We start from the raw sequence: 20,770 nt of genomic DNA, 5'->3' as shown, positions 1-20,770 counted from the left end.
AAGACGGCTCAGAGGTTAAGAGCAGTAGCAGCACTTCCAGAGGTTCTGAGTTCAATTCCCAGCACCCACATGGCTCACAACCATCTATAACGAGAGCTGGTACCCTCTTCTGGCCTGCAGGCAGAACACTATATACATAATAAATAAATCTTTTAAAAAATCTCAAAGTAGTTTTAATTTGCATTTTCCCCAATGGTTGAAGAAATTAAACATTAAAAAAATATTTTCCATTTGTATTTTTTCTTCTGAGACCTCTTTGTTCATTTCTTAGCCCATTTTTAGAATGATTTTTTTGTTTTTGTTTTTTGTTTTTCGAGACAGGGTTTCACTGTAGCTTTGGAGCCTGTTCTGGAACTTGGAACTAGCTCTTGTAGACCTAGCCTCAAACTCACCTGCCTGCTGGGATTAAAGGCAAGCGCCACCACTGACCTGCATGATTTGTTTTTGTTTTTATTGTGTGTATGCATGTGTGTCTGTGAGATCTGGGTATGTGCCTGTGAGTGTAGTGGTCAGTAAAGACCAGAAGAGGGCACTAGATCCCTGAAGTTGGAGTTTAAGTGCTCGTGAGTGTGTGTGTGTGTGTGTGTGTGTGTGTGTTGTGTGTTTAGGTCCTCTGCAACCATCCACTCTTTTTTAATTTTTAAAAAATAAAGCCGAACATGGTGACACACACTTTTACTCCTGGCACTCAGGAGGTAGAAGCAGGTGGATCTCTGTGAGTTTGAGGCCAGCCTGGTCTACAGACAAAGTTCCAGGACAGCAAAGATATTACACAGAAAAACCAATCCTGTCTTGAGAAATTAAATAAAATAAAATGCTTATTTATTTACTTTAGGTGTATGAGTGTTTTGCTTGCATATTCTACCAAAGCGCCAAATGCTCAAGGAGACCAATAGCCTGCAGAGGTTCTCTGTCCTGTCCTCCTCAGCAGGTGGCAGGTCCTGCTGAGAGCTGCAGGTTTCACGAGTAAGCACTCATGCTGAAGTTGAAGTCGGGTTTTGTTTTCTTTTGGGGGGTTTATTTTCTTTGCTGCTTCTTTCTTCTTCTTCTTCTTCTTCTTCTTCTTCTTCTTCTTCTTCTTCTTCTTCTTCTTCTTCCTCTTCTTTCTCTTCCTCTTCTTCCTCCTCCTTCTTTTATTGATTTTTCAGGACAGGGTTTCTCAGTAGCTATGGAGCCTGTCACTCATGTTCCTGTTAGTAACCCCAATAAACACACAGGTCCACCAGACTCTAATGTAACTGTAAAACTGCTGGATATCTATGAGCTTGAGGTCAGCCTAGTCTATATAGTGAGTTCCAGGACAGCCAAGGCTACATAGAGAGACTCTGTCTCAAAATTAATTAATTAGTTAATTAAAAACTGTACACAAAGTTCAGTTGGTAGAGTCCTTGCCTTTCAAGCATGAGACCATAGGTTGATTTCCCAGTGTTAGAAAAAGGAATAATTAGGGGTTGGAGAGATGGCTCAGTGGTTAAGAGCACTGGCTGCTCTTCCAAAGTACCTGGGATTAATTCCCAGCACCAACATGGCAGCTCCCAACTATTTGCAACTCCAAGATCTGATACCCTCATTGCAGGCAAAACACCAATACACACACAAAAAAAATAAATAAAAATTTAGGGGGAGGGGGAGGGAAATGGGAAGCGGTGGCAGGGAGGAGGCAGAAATCTTAAATAAATAAATAAAGGAAAAAATAAATAAATAAAAATTTAAAAAGGAATAATGATAATAATAATCACACAATGAAGATATCTTTTTCATGCAATCAAATTGAAGCTTGAGTTACATAGCTAGCTCTATCCAGGCAAGTGATTCCTTCCTTCCTTCCTTCCTTCTTTCCTTTCTTCCTTTTTTCCCTCTCTTTCTTTCTTTTTTCTTAAATTTATTTATTTAATCTTCAAGTGTGTGGGTGCTTTGCCTGCTTGTACATCTGTGCAGCACATGTGCCTGGTGCCCGAAGAGGTCAGAAGAGAGCATTAGATTCCTCAGAACTGGAACCATGGATGCCTGTGAGCCATCACATGAAAGCTAGGAATTGAACTCCAGTCCTCTGCAAGAGCAGCCAGTGTTTGTAACCACTGAGCCATCTCAACCTCAATTTCTTTCATCCTCAATAGCTACTGAAAATCATTAATCAGTTTAATCACTGGGGGGTGGGGGGTGCGCTCGTGCGCATATAGACGCTAAGGACAACCTAACGTGTCATTCTTTAGGCATCATTCACTCTACCAAAAAGTTATTTTTTTAAAGATTTGGGTTTTTTGCTTTTTTTGGTGTTTTTGTTGCTGCTTTCTTTCTGTTTTTTGTTTTTGTTTTTTGAATTTTCGAGACAGGGTTTCTCCGTAGCTTTTGGTTCCTGTCCTGGAACTAGCTCTTGTAGACCAGGCTGGCCTCGAACTCACAGAGATCCACCTGCCTCTGCCTCCCAAGTGCTGGGATTAAAGGCGTGCGCCACCACCGCCCGGCCTGTTTTTGTTTTTTTGAGACAGGGTTTCTCTGTATAGCCCCTGGCTATCATAGAAGTCATTCTGTGGACCAGGATGGACTCAAATTCAGAGATCCACCTGGGGATTAAAAGTGTGCATCACCACTGCCCAGCTTAAAGATGTCCTTTTATTGTTTTAAGTCACATGGAGGTGTGTGTGTGTGTGTGTGCGTGTGTGCACACGAGTGCAGGTTAGGGCAGGGCTCAGATTTCCTGGAACTAGAGTTACCTTATGACGTAGGTGCCAGAGGTTCCATTCCTGGTCTTCTGGAAGAGCAGCCAGTGCTCTTAACCACTGAGCCATCTCTCTGGCCCTGCCTCCAATTTCTTTTTGAGACAGGATCTCTCTTGACCTGAAATTCACAAAGGAGGCAAGGCTGGCTGGCTTATGAGCCCCAGGAATATGCCTGTCTCTGCTTTCCAGGACTGGGATTACAAGTGGCTACCTAGCACCACACCTGGCTTTAGGGCTCTGGGGATTGATTGCAGGTCCTTGGACAAGCACTATACCTGCAGTCTCAAATAAGCTTTATATTCAGATTAAGAGCCTAGTAAAGAAAGGTATTCAACTGGCATTTTTAAGGTTAGTAATAATCAAAAGTGAACTATTTTCTTTTCTTTGACTATTTATTTTATATGCACTGATGTTTTGTCTGCATGTATATCTGTGTGGGGGTGTCAGATCCCCTAGAACTGTAGTTACAGTTGTGAGCTGTTTGTGTGGGTGTTTGGATTTGGACCCAGGTCCTCTGGAAGAGCAGCCAGTGCTCAACCACTGAATGGTCTCTCCAACCCATTAACTATTTTTTCTTCCTTCCTTCTTTTTCCTTCTTTTTTTCCTTTCTTTCTTTCTTTCTTTTTCTTTTTTCTTTTGTTTTTTCAAGACAAGACAGAGTTTCTCAGTAGCTATGGAGCCAGTCCTGAAATTTGCTCTGCAGACCAGGCTGGCCTTGAACTCACAGAGATCCACCTGCCTCTGCCTCTGAGTGTGGTGGGCATCACCACAGCCCAGCGTGAACTGTTTTCTTATGGGATGTAGAAGTACACTGCTTTCTGAGTCCTTATTTGCAATTTTGCATAATTTCTGAGATGCTGGGATCAAACCCTGGCTTCAGCCACACTCTACTAAAGGGAGCCACACCCCAGGCCTCTTTCTGGACTTTATAGATGTCCTCTGGCCTTTCTGGAGGGCCAAACGTAGAGGGCCTCTGACTTGCAGAGGACGTTGGAGCTCAGCAGGGGGCGCTGGAACGGAGCAAGTGTAAACAGAGAACAAGCCTTGAAAGAGTCCCGTAAACCACGAAGTGACTCACTCCTTCCTGGGCGCGGTTACTTAAGTAAGATAAATAGAAATCGTAAGGAGCAAAGGCTTCAGCTGCAGAGGAGTGCAGAGACCTTAATAAAACAAGTGCAAATTCAAGGTCATTGCTTTGTGAGGGGGAAAAAGGGGTCTTAATTACCTCAAGTCAGGCGTCAGTTGCGGAGAGCAAAGCCGGTTCACAAGGTCAGTCCAGCAGCTAAGGAGATTAACAGCTCTTGCATTAGTACTTAGAAACGTAAATTCGTAAGAGCTCACGCTACGATCCTTCGCCACACAGAGGGATAAAGAAAAGCTACCAGTAACACCAGCTCTAGGGGAGCTGGGGCCAAAGGTCACTCTGGGCCACACGGGGAGGCCCCATTTTTTTTTTTTCAAGAAAAGAAAAGAAACAACAACAACAAAACTTTTAAAAACCACAACCTAATAAATTCTACCGACTGTTTACTTAGAAAATATTTGTGAGGTCATTGCACCATGGACCCAAACATCAGAGATACCCAATGCTGCCAGAGGATACAGGAACTTACAGACATTCAACGTTTTCAGTTAAGGAGAGAGGGAAGAATGGGAAAGATTGAGAGGAGGAGAGGAAGGAAGGAGGGCATGCAAGGATTGAACTCAGATCGTCAAGCTTGGCGGCAAATATTTTCACCCACCTGGTCATCTTATTGAGCCCTGTTTTTTGGTTTTACTTTTTTTCTTTTTAAAAAAAATGACATTGACTGGTTTTGTTTTGTTTTGTTTTTTTGGGGTTTTTTTGGGGGGGGGGTTCGAGACAGGGTTTCTCTGTGGTTTTGGAGCCTGTCCTGGAACTAGCTCTTGTAGACCAGGCTGGTCTCGAACTCACAGAGATTCGCCTGCCTCTGCCACCCGAGTGCTGGGATTAAAGGCGTGCGCCACCACTGCCCGGCTGGTTTTTGTTTGTTGTTTTTGTTTTTTGAGACAGGGTTTCTCTGTAGCTTTGGAGCCTGTCCTGGAACTAGCTCTTGTAGACCAGGCTGGCCTCGAGCTCACAGAGATCCGCCTGCCTCTGCCTCCCAAGTGCTGGGATTACAGGCGTGCGCCACCACCGCCTGGTAATACTGACTGTTTTATATAGACATTTCCTTCGTTATTGATGTTTCTGAAGAGCCAGCCTGCTTTCATCTTTTTTTTTTTTAAAGGTTTATTACGTAGACAGTGTTCTGCCTGCATCTATGCTTGCATGCCAGAAGAGGGCACCAGATGGCCGTGAGCCACCATGTGGTTGCTGGAAACTGAACTCAGGACTTCTGCAAGAGCAGTCTCCAGCCTTTTTTTTTTTTTCGAGACAGGGTTTCTCTGTGGCTTTGGAGCCTGTCCTGGAACTAGCTCTGTAGACCAGGCTGGTCTCGAACTCACAGAGATCCGCCTGCCTCTGCCTCTCTAGTGCTGGTATTAAAGGCGTGCGCCACCATCGCCCGGCTCAGCCTTTTTTTTTTTTAAATAACATTTTTTTTTCATTTATTTTACATAAAAATGGAATGCTTCATGAATTTGCATGATGTCCTTGTGCAGGGGCCATGCTAATCTCTGTATCATTTTAATTTTAGTATATGTGTTGCCAAAGCAAGAACAACCTCTTTAAAGAAAAAACATTCATTTATTATTTTTTTTTTTAGATTTATTTTGCTCATTAGAGTGTTTTGCCTACACATATGTCTGTGCACCACGTTGCATGCCTGAGGGAGTGGTGAGCCTCCACGTGCCTGCTGGGAATTGAACCTGAGTTCCTCACAAGAACAGCAAGTTCTCTTTACCACCGAGCCAGTTCTCCAGCCGCTGCTTATTTATAGTTTTTAAGTTCTTATGTGTATGGGAGGAGCTGCTCCAGAGGCCAGAAGAGGACATTGGATCCATCCCCTGTTCCCAGAAGCTGGGTGTTAAACTCAGTCGTCTAGAGGGGCAGCACTCGGTCCTCGAGACTGAGCTGTCTGTCCACGCAGCCCCTTTTAGACGGGGTCTCCTGTCTTCAGGACTAGCCTCAAACCCGCCACTGCCAAGGAAGACCTTGAACTTCCTGCCCCACCTCCCTCATGCTGGGATTCTGGAGAGTCCGTTCAACTGGTGTTGGAAACGCTCTGCTCTACCCCGTCTGGGAGGAGGAGCGATTGAGTCAGCCGTTACATGGGCTGGAGACTGTCTCCAAGGCAGGGCCCGAGTGCATCCAGCTGGTGATTTCACCATGGCTCAAGCAAGAAGCTGAAGGAAAGTCTACTGAATTAGGAAACTATGCAATAAATCAGCTGGGGGAAATTAAGGCTGTCAGTTTTGTTGTTGGCATGTTGACCCAGCCAGCCTGGGGGAGTCTCGGCTGTTAGAGCTGGCTGGATGTTTAGTGAGATCATCTGGACCTCTTCTTAGAAGCTATCAGTAGTGTTCCCTGACCCCAACCAAAATTGTCTGCAGCCGCTGCAGTTGTTCCCCAGAGGCGGTGCGACATATTAAGCTTTTTCCCTCCTCCTCCTCTTTCTCTTCCTCCTCTTCCTTCCTGAAACAGCCCAGGCTGGCCTGGAACTCACTCTCTAGAGTAGGCTGGCTTCGAACTCAGAGATCCTCTTGCCTCTGCTTCTTAAGTGCTGACTACCACCCAGCAGCTTTTCTTTTTTTCATTATTTTGTTTTGATTTTTGCAGATGTCACAAGATAACTTTATTCAGAAGGAGCAACAATGAAGATTTTAGAGGGCCACATGGCTCAGGGTGACAGCTGGCCAAAGCGAAAGTATCCCAGGACCTAGTTTCTTTCTTTTTTGGAAAGGTTTATTTATTATGTATTTGGCATTCTGCATGTATGTCTGCAGGCCAGAAGAGGGCACCAGATCTCATTACAGATGGTTGTGAGCCACCATGTGGTTGCTGAGAGTTGAACTCGGGACCTCTGAGAGAGCAGTCAGGAATCTTACTGGCTAAGCCAGCCATCTCTCCAGCCCCCAAAACCTACTCTTGGTGTGTTTGTTTGTTTGTTTGTTTGTTTGTTTGAGACAGGGTTTCTTTGTGCAGCCCTGAATGTCCTGGCATTTGTTCTTGTAGACCAGGCTAGCTCAAACTCAGAGATCCACCTGTCTCTACCACTTAAGTAATGGGATTAAAGGCTTGCACCACCACCGACTGGCCTATTCTTGTTTTAAATAATTATTATTGTTTTGTCTATGTAGCATAGACTAGCCTTAATTTCACCATTCTCCTGTTTTAGTCCCCTGAGTGCTGGGGTTACAGGATTGTACCAGTTCCCCTGACTTGTTCTGATTCCCAGCTCACCCATCTTCTTCAGTTCAGGGAATTTAACCTAAAACATTCAAAATGCTAGGCAAGAGATTTACCATTGAGCTGTAGGGAAAATGCAGAACTGAGTTAGCAAGATGGCTCAATGGGTAAGGCACCTGCTGCCAAGAAAACCATAGGCTTTGGACTTCTGATCTTCCTGCCACCTTCTCCCAAACTGGCCCATCACTTTTTCCCCGGGGTGGGGGAGAGAGGAGTGCAGTTTGAGACAGGGTTTCTCTGTTATGTGGTTCTGGCTGTCCTGGAACTCACTGTGTAGATAACATTGGCCTCAAACTCACAGAGATCTGTCTGCCCCTGCTTCCTGAGTGCTGGGATTAAAGGTATGCACCACCACGCCTGGCCTGACTCTTTACTGCTGTATTTTTGACACTTGAGGTTCTTGCCTCTGCCCCTCCCAGAGCTAAGAAATTTCTATGTGCAGCAAACAGTTTGCCAAAGGCAATTATTCTTCTGCTGGTTACACAATCCAGGGCCTATAAATCCAGTGATACCAGCTCTACTAGGCTCTCTTGCCCAGGTTTGCTGTGACCCCAGGGCAGGTCCCACGAAAACCACTATGCTCCAGGGCTCTCTGAAGTAATTCAAACCAGCTGATCCTCTTGCCTACACCTTCACAACATTCCCTCTGCCTCTTTTTTAATTTCTTGTGCATCGGTGTATTGCCTGAATGTTTAACTGTGTGAGGATGTTAGATCCCCTGGGACTGGAGTTACAGATAGTTGTGGAAGAGTAGCCAGTATTCTTAACTGCAGAGCCATCTCTCCACCCCCTCCCTTTGCTTAAATGCTAACTTAGTCTGGGTTACTGTTGCTATGATGAAACACCACTACCAACAGGATGTTGAGGAAGAAAGGGTTTATTTGCCTCAAGCTTCTGCATCTTAGTGCATCACTGAAGGAAGTCAGGACAGGAACTGAAACAGAGCAGGGATCTGAAGGCAGGAGCAGAGGCAGAGGTCATGGAGAGGTGCTGCTTACTGGATTTGCATTCTGTGGTTTGCTCAGCCTGCTTTTTGTAGAACCTAGGAAAACCAGCCCAAGGAGGGCACCATTCAATGGGCTAGGCCCTCCCCCATCAGCCACTAATTTAAAAAAATGCCTGAAGGCTTGCCTACAGCCTTATGTTCTGGAGACATTTTCTTAATTGGGATCCCCTCCTCTCAGATGACTCTAGCCTATGTCAAGCAGACATAAAATTAGCCAGTGTGAGCGCACCTCCCCCCACAGAAAGGAAGGAAGCTGCCAGGCATGATGGCATACACCTTTAATCCCAGTCCTGGGGAGGCACAGGCACGTGGATCTCTGTGAATCTGAGGCTAACCTGGCCTACATAGTAAGTTCCTGGAGAGCCAGGACTATATGGAAAATCCCATCTCAAATAAATAAACAAACAAATACATACATAAATAAAGATGATGGTGGTGGTGATGATGACAGTGATAACAATAATAATACATAGAAAAGAAGGAAGCTTGCTTCACTAGAGGCAGGCAAGCTTGTGTATACTTGTAACCTCACCTCTCTAGAAGTTCAGCCTTGAGGGACATGAGTTCCAGACCCTCAGAACAGCTTGGGCTGCACCGTCAGATAGCAGGAAGATCTCTTCTTCCTGCCTCTTCTCTTCCTCTTTTCTTTGAAACGCGGTCCTATTACATTGTTCAAATTGTTCTCACACTCACTATGTAGCTAGGTATGGTAGTACACCCCAATGCTTTGGGCTGTGTGGGGCCAGATGTGGTGGTACACCCCAATGCTTTGGGCTGTGTGGGGCCAGATGTGGTGGTGCACACCAATGCCCTGCACTGTGTGGGGCCAGATGTGGTGGTGCACACCAATGCTCTGCACTGTGTAAGGCCAGATGTGGTGGTGCACACCAATGCTCTGGGCTGTGTAAGGCCAGATGTGGTGGTGCACACCAATGCTCTGTACTATGTGGGGCCAGATGTGGTGGTGCCCATCAATGCTCTGCACTGTGTGGGGCCAGATGTGGTGGTGCACACCAATGCTCTGGGTTGTATAAGGCCAGATGTGGTGGTGCACACCAATGCTCTGCGCTGTGTAGGGCCAGATGTGGTGGTGCACACCAATGCTCTGCACTGTGTAGGGCCAGATGTGGTGGTGCACACCAATGCCCTGCACTGTGTGGGGCCAGATGTGGTGGTGCACACCAATGCCCTGCACTGTGTGGGGCCAGATGTGGTGGTGCACACCAATGCTCTGTGCTGTGTGGGGCCAGATGTGGTGGTGCACACCAATGCTCTGCGCTGTGTGGGGCCAGATGTGGTGGTGCACACCAATGCTCTGTACTATGTGGGGCCAGATGTGGTGGTGCCCATCAATGCTCTGCACTGTGTGGGGCCAGATGTGGTGGTGCACTCATTTAATCCAAGCACTTAGGAAGCAGAGGCAGGTGATCTCTGATTTCCAGTCCAGCCCATTCTACATAGCAGTTTCCAGGCTAGCCACGGGTGGGGGTTCAGGGAGATGTATTATTACTTGTGGGGCTTAAACTCCTGAAGATCCTGCTACTACAGCCCCCAGAGTGCTGTGATTACAGGCAGGAACAATGCCCAACTTTGTTATTCACTAAAACGTGGATTTGTTTCTGTTTCGTATGTATGAGTGTTTTGCCTGCAGGTATGTCTGTGTACCACATGTGTGCAATGCTCCTGGAGTGCAGAAGAGGGCAATGATCCACTGGAACTGGAGTTAAAGGTTGTTAGGAACCCTCCAGTGTGGGTGCTGGAAATGGTACCCCCCGTTCTCTGCAGGAGCAGCCAGTGCTCCTAAGGCTGAGCCATCTCACCAGTCCTTATTACACTTCCTTATTTCCCCAGGTTTAATGAGTCTTGAGGCAGAGCTCTGGCACGAGTCTAGCCTTGCCTGGCAGGTCGGGCCAATGGTTTATATGCTTTATGCTCATTAAATCCTTCAGTCACTGAACAGACCTATAATGTGTACTTATATAATAAATCACAATGAAAAACAATAGAGGGAGTGAGACAAAACATGGTTTCATTTCATCCATGGCCTCCCCGCATGACATCCATTCCCATCTTTGCAGCCGATCCCATTTTGTCTTCACATCCAATTTCACATGTGGGGAACACATGGGAGGAGGATGTGGCCAGCTTCCATAACACACAGAGACTAAATGCCACAAGAATTCTCACAGTCTGTATGAGGAAGAGTCATACCACCTCTCTCTGTCTCTGTCTCGTGTGTGTGTGTGTGTGTGTGTGTGCGTGCGTGTGTGTGTGTGTGTGTGCGCGCGCGCGCCCAGGCCCTTCACTGATGCTAGGCAAGAGGATCTACCCCTGAGCCATGCCCGTGGCCCCACTATGGTGGATTATAGTCAAGAGATCTACCACTAAGCTACATTCTCAGTCTTTTACTGGTAGATATTAGGTCCGCAATAGAACACTGAGCCATGCCCCAAGCCCCTCTGGTTGGATTTTAGGACAGTTGCTATACTGCTGAGCCATGTCTTCAACCCCTCACTCGTGGATTGTAGGCAAGTGCTCTACCACTGAGGCATGCCCACAGACCCTCACTGGTGAATTCTAGGCAGATCCGCCTGCCTCTGCCTCCCCAGTGCTGGGGTTAAAGGTGCGCACATCCCCACCCCTACTCCTACTGGTGGGTTTTAAGCTAATTGCTCTACTTCTGAGCCACACCCACAGCTGCCCACTGGGGGATTCTAGGCAGGGACTCCACCACTGAGCCCTTTTTAGACTTCTTTACTTTGAGACAGGACTCACTCTGTCATCCAGGCTTGCCTGGAACTCAAGATTCTTCTGCCTCAACCTCCTAATGTTGGTGTTAGAGATGTGTACTGCCATGCCTGGTTCTCTGCTTGTGACTTGACTAATAAGCTAAACCTCAGATTTTCTAAAAAGAGCTTCTCCTAGAATTGTTTCTCAGAGCTGGTGCTTTGTGTAGCATGAAAACTGTATGGTCAGGACAGACAGAGTTGTGTATGCCTGTAATTGCAGCACTTGGAAGGCTAAGGCAAGATTATCCTCTAGGCTAGCCTGGGCTACATAGTGAGTACTCAACCAGAAAAAGCTACATGGCAAGATCCTGTCTCAAAGACAAACAAACAAACAAACAAACAAAAACTACTAAGAAAAAGAAAACTGAGAGAGATGGGCTGGCAAGATGGCAAGTGGGTAGAGGAGACTGTCACCAGAACAAGTGATGATGTGAGTTATGATGTCCCCGGAACCCACATGGTAGGAGAAGAGAACCAACCCCCCTAAAGCTGTCCTTTGACCTCTACATTTGTGCCATGCATGCCCCCCCCACCCCCCCGCAAACCAATGATGCAATTTTTCAAACTAAGAGAAAATCAAACAACCAGGGTTGGGCCTGTAGTTCAGTTGGTAGGTGTTTGTCCAGCATACAGGAGGCTCTCACTGCCACCCTCATCGCTGCATAAGCCTGGCCTGGTGGCAAGCTAGCACTCAGCTAGCAGAAGCAGGAGGATGAGAAGTGCAAGCCGGGCATGGTGGCCCACTCCTGTAATACCAGCACTCAGTAGGCAGAGGCAGACAGATCTTTGAGTTCAAGGGCAGCCTGGTCTACAGAGTTCCAGGACAGCTAGGGGTACACAGAGAAATCCAGTCTCTCTTACACACACACACCCAAAAGAGCGAAAGATTATCCTTAACTAAACTACATATTCAGTTTGAAATCAGCCTCAAGGGGTACAGGACATCTGCATGTACACATGGAAAGGAAGGAAGGAAGAAAGGGAGGGAGGGAGGGAGGAAGGGAGGGAGGGAGGGAGGGAGGGAGGAAGGGAGGGAGGAAGGGAAGTGTAGTGCTGGTTAATTTTTTTTTTTTGTCAATGTGACATAAACTAGAGTCATCTGAAAAGAGAAAACTTAAGTTGGGAAAATGTCTTTGTTAGACTGACCTGTAGGCAAGTTTGTGAAACATTTTCTTGATTGATGATTGACATGGGAGGGCCTACTCCACGGTGGTACTGTCCCTGGGCAGGTGGTCCTGGGTTGTATAAGAAATCAGACTGAGTTGAGCGGTGGTGGCACAGGCCTTTAATCCCAGCACTCAGGAAGGATCTATGTGAGTTCGAGGTTCAAGGCCAGCCTGGTCTACAAAGCGAGTTCTAGGACAGTCTCCAAAGCTACACAGAGAAACCCTGTATTGAAAAACAAGAAAGAGAAAGAAAGAAAGAAAGAAAGAAAGAAAGAAAGAAAGAAAGAAAGAAAGAAAGAAAGAAGGGAAGAAAGAAAGAAAGAAAGAAAGAAAGAGAGGAAAGAAAGAAGGAAGGAAGGGAAGAAAGAAATAAAGAAAAAGGAAAGAAAGAAAGGAGGAAAGAAACCAAGCTGAGCAAGCCGGTTAGCAGTCTTCTTCTGTGGCCTCCACATCAAATTCTGATTCCCCCTCATAAGGGACTGTGATGTGAAAGTGTGAGAGAAGCAAACCCTTTTCTCCCTAAGTTGCTTTTGGTTGTGGTGTTTATTTGAGTAATATAAAAGTAAATAAAGAAGAAGGCAATAAGGAGGAAGGGAGAGAGGAGGAGAAGGAGGGAGAGGGGGAGGGGAGGAGAGAGAGATGCAGGGGAAAGGAGAAAGAGGCTTAGCCACATAGCACTGTCCCATCCGTCTTCCATTGTGTCCTCCAGGACAGGAACTTCGTTTTCTTCATAGCTTCATCAGTGCTTACAATGGGGCAGTCATCCCTATATAAATACTTGTAGATAAAAAAAAATCTCCTTACAGCTTACAGAGCCAGGCTGCCCTGTGGCCACCCATGGGAGGCCTCCAGCATGGTCCCAAGTATCCCAGCAGATCAGATCTCCTCCCTTCCATCTTTCAACTCACTTTTTGCTACAGCAAGATTCATTCAACTGAGCAGTGATGGTGTACACCTTTAATCTCAACACTTGGGCTCGGTGGTGGTGGCACATGCCTTTAATCCTACCACTCAGGAGGCAGAGGCAGGTGGATCTCTCTGAGTTTGAGGCCAACCTGGTCTACAGAGAGAGTTCCAGGACAGACTCCAAAGCTACACAGAGAAAACCTGTCTCAAAAAACAAAAGCAAACAAACACAAATCAACACTTAGGTGGCAGAGGCAGGTGGATCACTATGAGTTCAAGGCCAGCCTGGTCTACAGAGAGAGTTCTAGGACAGTCAGAGCTACACAAAGAAACCCTGTTTCAAAAAACCTTAAAAAGAAAAGAAAAAAAATTCAACCCAGGTTCTTTCAAAACCAGAAATGGAATTGTGTCATTTCCTGCCTCCAGTTGCTTCCCTTTATACTTGAACAAAAGCCAGATGCTTTATCATGTCCTGGTCTGCTTTCTATTCAGCTTCCCCATCTCATCATAGCTCCCTGTCAACTTTCTGTTACACTGACCCCTGGGCTACTGGTCTCTTTATTCTGGATTCTACGCTCTGGACCCTTAGGTCTACTCTGCCCTTAGTTTGGAACGCCCAGCCTTTCCTGAGATCTTCCAAATAAATGGCTTTTCTTTATTTTTCAGTTCTTGACTTAAATGTTATCATTTCAGAATCCTTAAGAAATTAAAAATAGAACCTCCATCTGATGAGGCAATCCAGCTTCTGGGTATACATCCAAAGGAAATGAAGCCAGTGTAGGAAGAGATATCAGCATCCTATGCTTGTGTGGACCATCACCTCAGCAGCCAAGAGAAGCAGCCTGTTAGCCATCACTAGATGAATGGATAACAGCAATGAGATATATAATGGACTATTATTCAGCCTTAAAAAAAAAGTTGGGCTGGGGATATATTCCAGCGGTAGAATACTTGGTTAGAGTGTGTGAGGTTTTGGTGACCATCCTCAGTACAGAGAGAAAGAAATAAAACAAGGAAAGGAGGGTCAAAGGAAGGAAGAGGAGGATTCCTGTCCTGTTTTTAGGGGTTTGTTTGTTTGCTTGTTTGAGACAGGGTCTCTTCATGTAGCTCTGACTGGTCCTGAGACTCAGTATGTAGATCAAGTCGACCTTAAACTCACAGAGATCCTCCTGCTTCCTTCTCACAAAGGCTGGGCTTAAAGGCGTGATCCACTGCATCTGGCTACGGGTTCCTGCCCTTTGTCACAAGATGAATGAACCGAACCTGCAAGACTTTACAGTAACTAAAATAAATCTGACATAGAAAAAACACTCACATGTGGAGAGGAAAAACAGTTCAACTCACGAAAGCTAGGAGTGAAAGAACCGCACCAGGGTCAGCAGAGGGGAGGACTGGGACACTGTTGTTTAAAGGACACAAAGTTTCAGCGAGACAGATGAGAAGAAAAAGGCCAAGGGAGTAACAGAGTAAAACTGGAGCTAACAACAATGATTGGTGTTGTTGAAAATCGCTAAGTAGTGTGGTGGATGCCTTTGCTCCCTGATGTGGGATTCCCCTCTGTATGCTGTGATTACCATTGGTTAATAAAGAATCTGTTTTGGGCCTGGCAGGGCAGAATAGAGGTAGGCAGGGAAAACCAAACAGAATGCTGGGAGAAAGAAGGCAGAGTCAGGAGAAGCCATGTAGCCCCGCCAGAGACAGATGCCGGATGCAACCTTGCCGGTACGCCACAGCCAAGTGGTGATACACAGATTAATAGAAATGGGTTAAATTAAGATGTAAAAGCTAGCCAATAAGAAGCTAGAACTAATAGGCCAAACAGTAATTTAATTAATATAGTTTCTGTGTGGTTATTTTGGGGTTGAGCAGCCAGGAACAAACAAGCAGCCTCCTACAACAGATCCGAGCACTTAGAGGGCAGAGGCAGGAGGATCTCTGAGTTTGAGGCCAGCCTGGTCTATGAAGCAAGTTCTGGGACAGCCAGGGCCACATAGAAAAACCCTGCCTCAAAAACAAACAACATGGGACTGGAGAGCTGGCTCAGTGGTTAAGAGCACTGACTGCTCTTCCAGAGGACCCAGGTTCAATTCCCAGCACTCACATGGCGGTCCACAACTGTCTGAAGATCCAGTTGCAGGGGATCTGACACCTTCATACCAATGCACATAACATAAAGTTAAATAAACCATAAAAAATATTGAAAAAAAAAAGAACAGCAACAACCGAAAAAAAGAAAAAGGAAAGAAAGAAAGAGAAAAGTAACTCACTACGTAGACTGAGTGGAGCTTTTTTTTGGTTGCAATCAATCTCCCTGTATGTCCCAGGCTGATCTGCCACTGTCCACACTCCTCCTGTTTTAGCTTTCCCAGTGCTGGGACTGCAGGCCTGCACTGCCATGCCCACTGGCTAAGAAGACTGTAAGTGTTCTGATCACATGAAAAAAATAATAATACCTGTCAGGTGTGTGCCTTTAATCCCAGCATGTGGGAGGCAGAGGCGGGCAAGTCTGTGTGACTTTGAGGCCAGACTGGTCTACACACAGGGTTCCATGCCAGCCACAACTGCACAGTGAGACCCTGTCTCCAATGATATGTGAGGTTATGTATACATGAAGTAGCTTATCATTCCCCAGGATACATGTACATCGAAACATGTTGTGTACTATGGATTTATGGAATCCAGGGCTAAGGATTAAGACTCTGTCTCAAATTTTTAAAAAGTCAAACTTTGGGGCTGGCCAATGGCTTAGCAGTTAAAAGTGCTTGCTGCCACTACAAGTGGTAAGAAGGTTTTAAAATGTCGAACTTTGAACTCAACAAGGATAAATAATAGCCGTAATTCCAGGTCTCAGGATTCTGAGTCAGTTGAATCACTGAGAGCTCAAGGCCTGCCTGGTCTTTACAGCAAGCTCCAGGCCAGCCAGGATCACAAAGTCAGATCCTATCTCCACCTCCCCCAACAATAAGTTTGTGTGTTAAAGTGCAGAACGGAACTTCTAGGACTTGGGGTTTTTTGTTTTGAGTGTGACTTTTTCTACTAGATTTTAGATTCCCTTTCTTCCTTCCTTCCTTCCTTCCTTCCTTCCTTCCTTCCTTCCTTCCTTCCTTCCTTCCTTCCTTCCCTTCTCTCTCTCTCTCTCTTATTATTTTTCTTTCAGGTTTTAGAAAAATTCTGTCTAGAAGACAGGATTCCCTAGCTGTCCTGAAACTTTCTTTGTAGTCCAGACCGGCCTCTAACTCATAGAGACCCACGGGCTTCTGCCTCCTGAGAGCCTCAATTAAAGGTGTATGTTCTACCACGCCTGGCTAGCTTTTAGATTCTTGGGTTTAGCGGGGCGGTGGTGGCGCACGCCTTTAATCCCAGCACTTGGGAGGCAGAGGCAGGTGGATCTCTGTGAGTTCGAGGCCAGCCTGGTCTACAAAGGGAGTTCTAGGACAGGCTCCAAAGCTACAGAGAAACCCTGTCTCGAAAAACCAAAAAAAAAAAAAAAAAAATTAATTAGATTCTTGGGTTTTTACTTTCAATTTTTGTTTTGTTTTTGGGACAGGGTCTCATGTGGCTCAGACTGACCTTCACTGTCTTCAAAGGTAAGACTGACGGTGAACTACAGATCCTACTACCTGAGCCTCCTGAGCACCGGAATGACAGAGCAGCGCTACCATGGTCCTTCTGGTGACACAGCAGTCCTCTCAGGGGAACTGAGCAGAGCTCCACAAGAGCTACATTAATGGCTTCTGAAGACAGCGTCCCAGCACCTCTCAACTCTGCCACACCCAGGCCTAACACACCTCACTTAGTGCACACACTCAAACTGCAATCCAAACCTCACCAGTTAGAGAAGAAAGATACAAAGAAGTCTGGTGCAGGGTGGTAGTGGTGCACGCCTTTAATCTCAGCACTCAGAGGCAAAGGCAGGTGGATTTCTGTGAGTTTGTAGCCAGCCTGGTCTACAGAGTGAGTTCCAGGACAGCCAAGGCTACACTGAGAAACTCTGTCTCAAAAACAAAACAAAAAAGAAACAAACAAAAGAAGTCTGGAAAGGTTGGCGAGGAGCGGCATCTGGGTGAATGTATGATCAGTCAGTGTCATGGGGCGAGGAGAACAGTTAGCTGCTCCTGAGCGGCAACCTCACAAGCCGGCTCTGGGTGCAACGTGACTTAGGAAGCATTTCTCAGGCTGTCTACACTCGGCTTTCTGACAAATTCCTGGGCCTGCTTCTCGTCTTCCCGTGGCGTCCCATGATTTACTCAGCATCCTCAGACACAATTCTCCTTTCTTGGTTTGCAAGGAGCCAGGATGGGCACAAGTTCCGGTGGCTGTTCTGCTCCGGTGAGACCCTGGGAAATTCCCCCGTGGTGGAGTGGGAGAGGGGCTTTCACATGGTGAAGTGAGTTTCTTTTCTTCCTGATGCAGATTGGATTAACAGATAGCAGCTTTGTCATCCTTAGACCGAAGAGGATGAAGTCGTCTGTTTTGAAGGCGTGGGCTGCATCTGGGGACAGGGCAGGAAGGAAATCTACTTGATTTCTAAAGTTGCTAAATGCATTTATCATGTTGGAAATGAGTCAAGCCTCCATGTTAAGAACTGGGTTCACAATGAATAGTTAGATAATGTAACAGGCTGTTAAGACGGCTCAGCGAGTAAAGGTCTCTGCAGCCAAATCTGGCTACCTCAGAATCTAAATGGTGAAAGAGAATTAACATTCCCACAAAAGGCCGTATGACCAGCAAGTACAACCACACACACACACACACACACACACACACACACACACACACACACACTTAAAAATGTGAGCCATTGAGATGGTTCGTTGGATAAAGGTGCTTGCTGCCAAGTTGACTGCCTGAGTTAAATTCCCAGGATCCAAACAGATGAAGAGAGAACTGACTCCCACAGATTTTCCTCTGACTTCCAAACACTTGTGTCCTCCACCCTAAACACAAATAAACGTAATAAAATATTTTTCTTTCTTTTTTTCTTTCTTTCATTTTTTTTTCTCTATGTAGCCCTAGCTGTCCTAGAACTCTCTCTATAGACCAGGCTGGTCTTGAACTCACAGAGATCTGGCTGCTTCTGCCTCCTTAGTGCTGGGATTAAAGGCATGCGCCACCACCTCCTGGTTTGTAATAAAATATTTTTTAATGTTAATAAAAATTATTAAGGGTGGTGAGATGGCGCAGGATTTAAGAGCACTGGCTGCTCTGCAGAAGATCCAGTTTCAGTTTCCAGCACCCATATGGTAACTCATTACCATACAGTTCCAAGGTATCTGATTCTCTCTTGAGGCCTCTATGGGTACTAGGTACATTTATAGTGTGCCTAGATACATGCAGGCAAACAGTCATACACACAAAAAAAATTAAGATATATAAATATTTTAAAGTTTTTAAAGGAGGTGGTGGCCCACGTCTTTAATACAGCACTGAGGAGGCAGAGGCAGGTGGGTCTGTGAGTTCGAGGCCAGCCTGGTCTACAGAGTGAGTTCCAGGACAGGCAGGGCTTCAGAAAGAAATCCAGTCTCAAAAAAAAAAAGTTAAGATAATGAAATAATATACACATCTTATTTTTCTTTCTTTCTCTGGTACACAGTGATGACCAGAACCTCAAAAACATAAGAATCCTGCTGCAGCCGCCTGACTGCAGGCAATGCGCATGGCTTAAAAATAGAATCAGGAAATTATGTTTACATAAATGAAAAAATTTCAGGACAGAGTCTTGAGTTAAAAAGTCCTGGTGTAGGCCGGGCGGTGGTGGCGCATGCCTTTAATCCCAGCACTCGGGAGGCAGAGGCAGGCGGATCTCTGTGAGTTCGAGACCAGCCTGGTCTACAGAGCTAGTTCTAGGACAGGCTCCAAAACCACAGAGAAACCCTGTCTCGAAAAAAAAAAAAAGAGTCCTGGTGTAGAATGGGGTATGAAGACACAATTATTACCTGTGAGAAAACTGAGAATGTTTGGGCCTTTGAGAGGACCCAGCTGGTAAAGGCAATGGCTGCCAAGAAAGACAGCCTGAGGGGGATCCTCAGGACCTGGAGGAATCGGAGGAAGAATAGAAACAGCTCAGAATAGTTATCCTCTGATCTCCACGGATGTGCTGTTTGTATACCTCTCCCCAACAATGTGAGCAAAGAAATGTTGTTTAAAAAAGAATTTATTTACTTATTTTATGTGTATGGGTTTGCATGGATATATCTGTACATATACACACAGTGCCCTTGGAGGCCAGATGGGAAGCTGGATTTCCTGGAACTGGACAACAGATGGTTGTGAGTGCCGGAAATTGAACCTGGATCCTCTGCAAAAGTAAGTGCCTTTAAACGAGCAGCACTTTTCCATGGCCTCTGCATCGGTTCCTCCCTCCAGGTTCTTTCTCTGCCCTCAGGCTTGTGGAGGTGAACTGTTACATTTAAGTGTGAATGAAGTAAAAACTCTATTTCCTGCCCTGCGGTGGTGGCTCAGCCTTTAATCCCAGCATTTGAGAGGCAGAGACAGGCTCTGTGAGTTCAAGGCCAGCCTGGTTTATAAGAGGTGGTTCCAGGACAGGTTCCAAGGTACGGAGAAACCCTGCCTCAAAAAAACAAAAACAAAAAACAACAACAACAACCAAAAAACCCAAAACTTTCTTTTCCAAATTGCATTTGGTCACGGTGGCTCATGACAGCAATAGTAACCCTAACTACGACATTTCCTAATCCTTCCCAAACAGCTCTACCCACTCGGAACAAACACTGCAAATGCCTGGCATCATGAGGGACATGTCTCAATCAAGCTGTCACAGATATTCAACAGTATCTTACCTCAGGATATTCTGACATGGGCACCTACACTCCTTGAATACATGTGGATAGATATTTCTGGAAACACAAATAATGGATATTATGCAATGGATATTTCTGGAAAGTTAGAAAATAGACCAGTAAAGACAAAAAGGAAGAGGCACTGGGCAATTGGAAAGGTATTTCCTTAAATAGATTACTTCTGCTTACCTCTCTGCCTCTGGAGTGCTGGCTGGGATTAAAGGCATACTCCATCACACCCAGCTCTTGCCTTTTGTTTTTGTTTGAGACAGAGTCTGACAATTTAGCTTGACTCTCCTGGGATTCATTATTAGACCAGGCTGGCCTTGAACTCACTATGGGTTCACTTGAGATCTCACACTCACTGGAGATCTGTTTGCCTCTGTCTCCTGAGTGTTGGGACTAAAGGCGAATGCCAACATGACCGGCCCTGCATGTCACACATTGTAAGTATGAAACCAGAGTATAACTTGAAGGAGCCATTTTGGTTCTCTCCTTCCTCCATGTGGGTCCCAGTAGCCTTGGAGGCAAGCATCTTTATCCGATGAGCTGTCTGACATACCTCTACTTTTGGTTTGCTGTGGAATAATCTTTTAGTACACTTTAGATTGAGGCTGCTACACCACTGCAGGTCCAGTTGATACACTGTCACCATTCCCTCTGCACCGCTGTCTCATTCCAAAAGGTTTGTGCACCGAGCCTCCAGCCATACATGCTCTGACTCCCATGGCTCACTGAAAGCTGGCCAGCACCCAGGAGAGCATGCTTTGCTCCACCCTGGCCTCTTATTCGGGTAGTTAGGTCACAAAGCCTCCAATAAAACTCCACCCCTTGGGCCCAACTGCTTCTTACAATTGGCTAATCAAACTGATGCCAGAATTCTTGCAACATTGGCTGTCGTGGTACTCGCTCAATAGACCAGGCTGGCCTCAAATTCACAGAGATCTGCCTGCCTCTGACTCCTGAGTATAAGTCCCAAGTCCTGGTCCATCTTTGGAAGCCCCAGGGAGGAGG

At 46.0% G+C, this 20,770-nt stretch overlaps 1 long non-coding RNA gene and 1 other non-coding gene across 2 annotated transcripts; both read right to left on the bottom strand.

Annotated features, from left to right (window-relative positions):
* Positions 1 to 5,297: 5,297 nt before the first annotated feature.
* LOC142842770 (U6 spliceosomal RNA) lies at positions 5,298 to 5,403 on the bottom strand. Its single transcript, XR_012909450.1, has one exon. It is a non-coding gene; the product is annotated as a U6 spliceosomal RNA (small nuclear RNA).
* An 11,424-nt stretch (positions 5,404 to 16,827) lies between these two features.
* Positions 16,828 to 20,505, bottom strand: LOC142842454 (uncharacterized). Its single transcript, XR_012909392.1, has 3 exons — positions 20,319 to 20,505; positions 19,757 to 19,813; positions 16,828 to 17,442 (listed from the first exon to the last, which is right to left on the bottom strand). It is a non-coding gene; the product is annotated as an uncharacterized LOC142842454 (long non-coding RNA).
* Between the last annotated feature and the right edge of the window lie 265 nt (positions 20,506 to 20,770).

This window comes from Microtus pennsylvanicus, chromosome 1, assembly GCF_037038515.1.
Source record: "Microtus pennsylvanicus isolate mMicPen1 chromosome 1, mMicPen1.hap1, whole genome shotgun sequence".
Classification (NCBI taxonomy): Eukaryota; Metazoa; Chordata; class Mammalia; order Rodentia; family Cricetidae; genus Microtus; species Microtus pennsylvanicus.
Note: the sequence above shows the minus strand (reverse complement) of the source record. Positions and strands in the feature narration are given on the sequence as shown.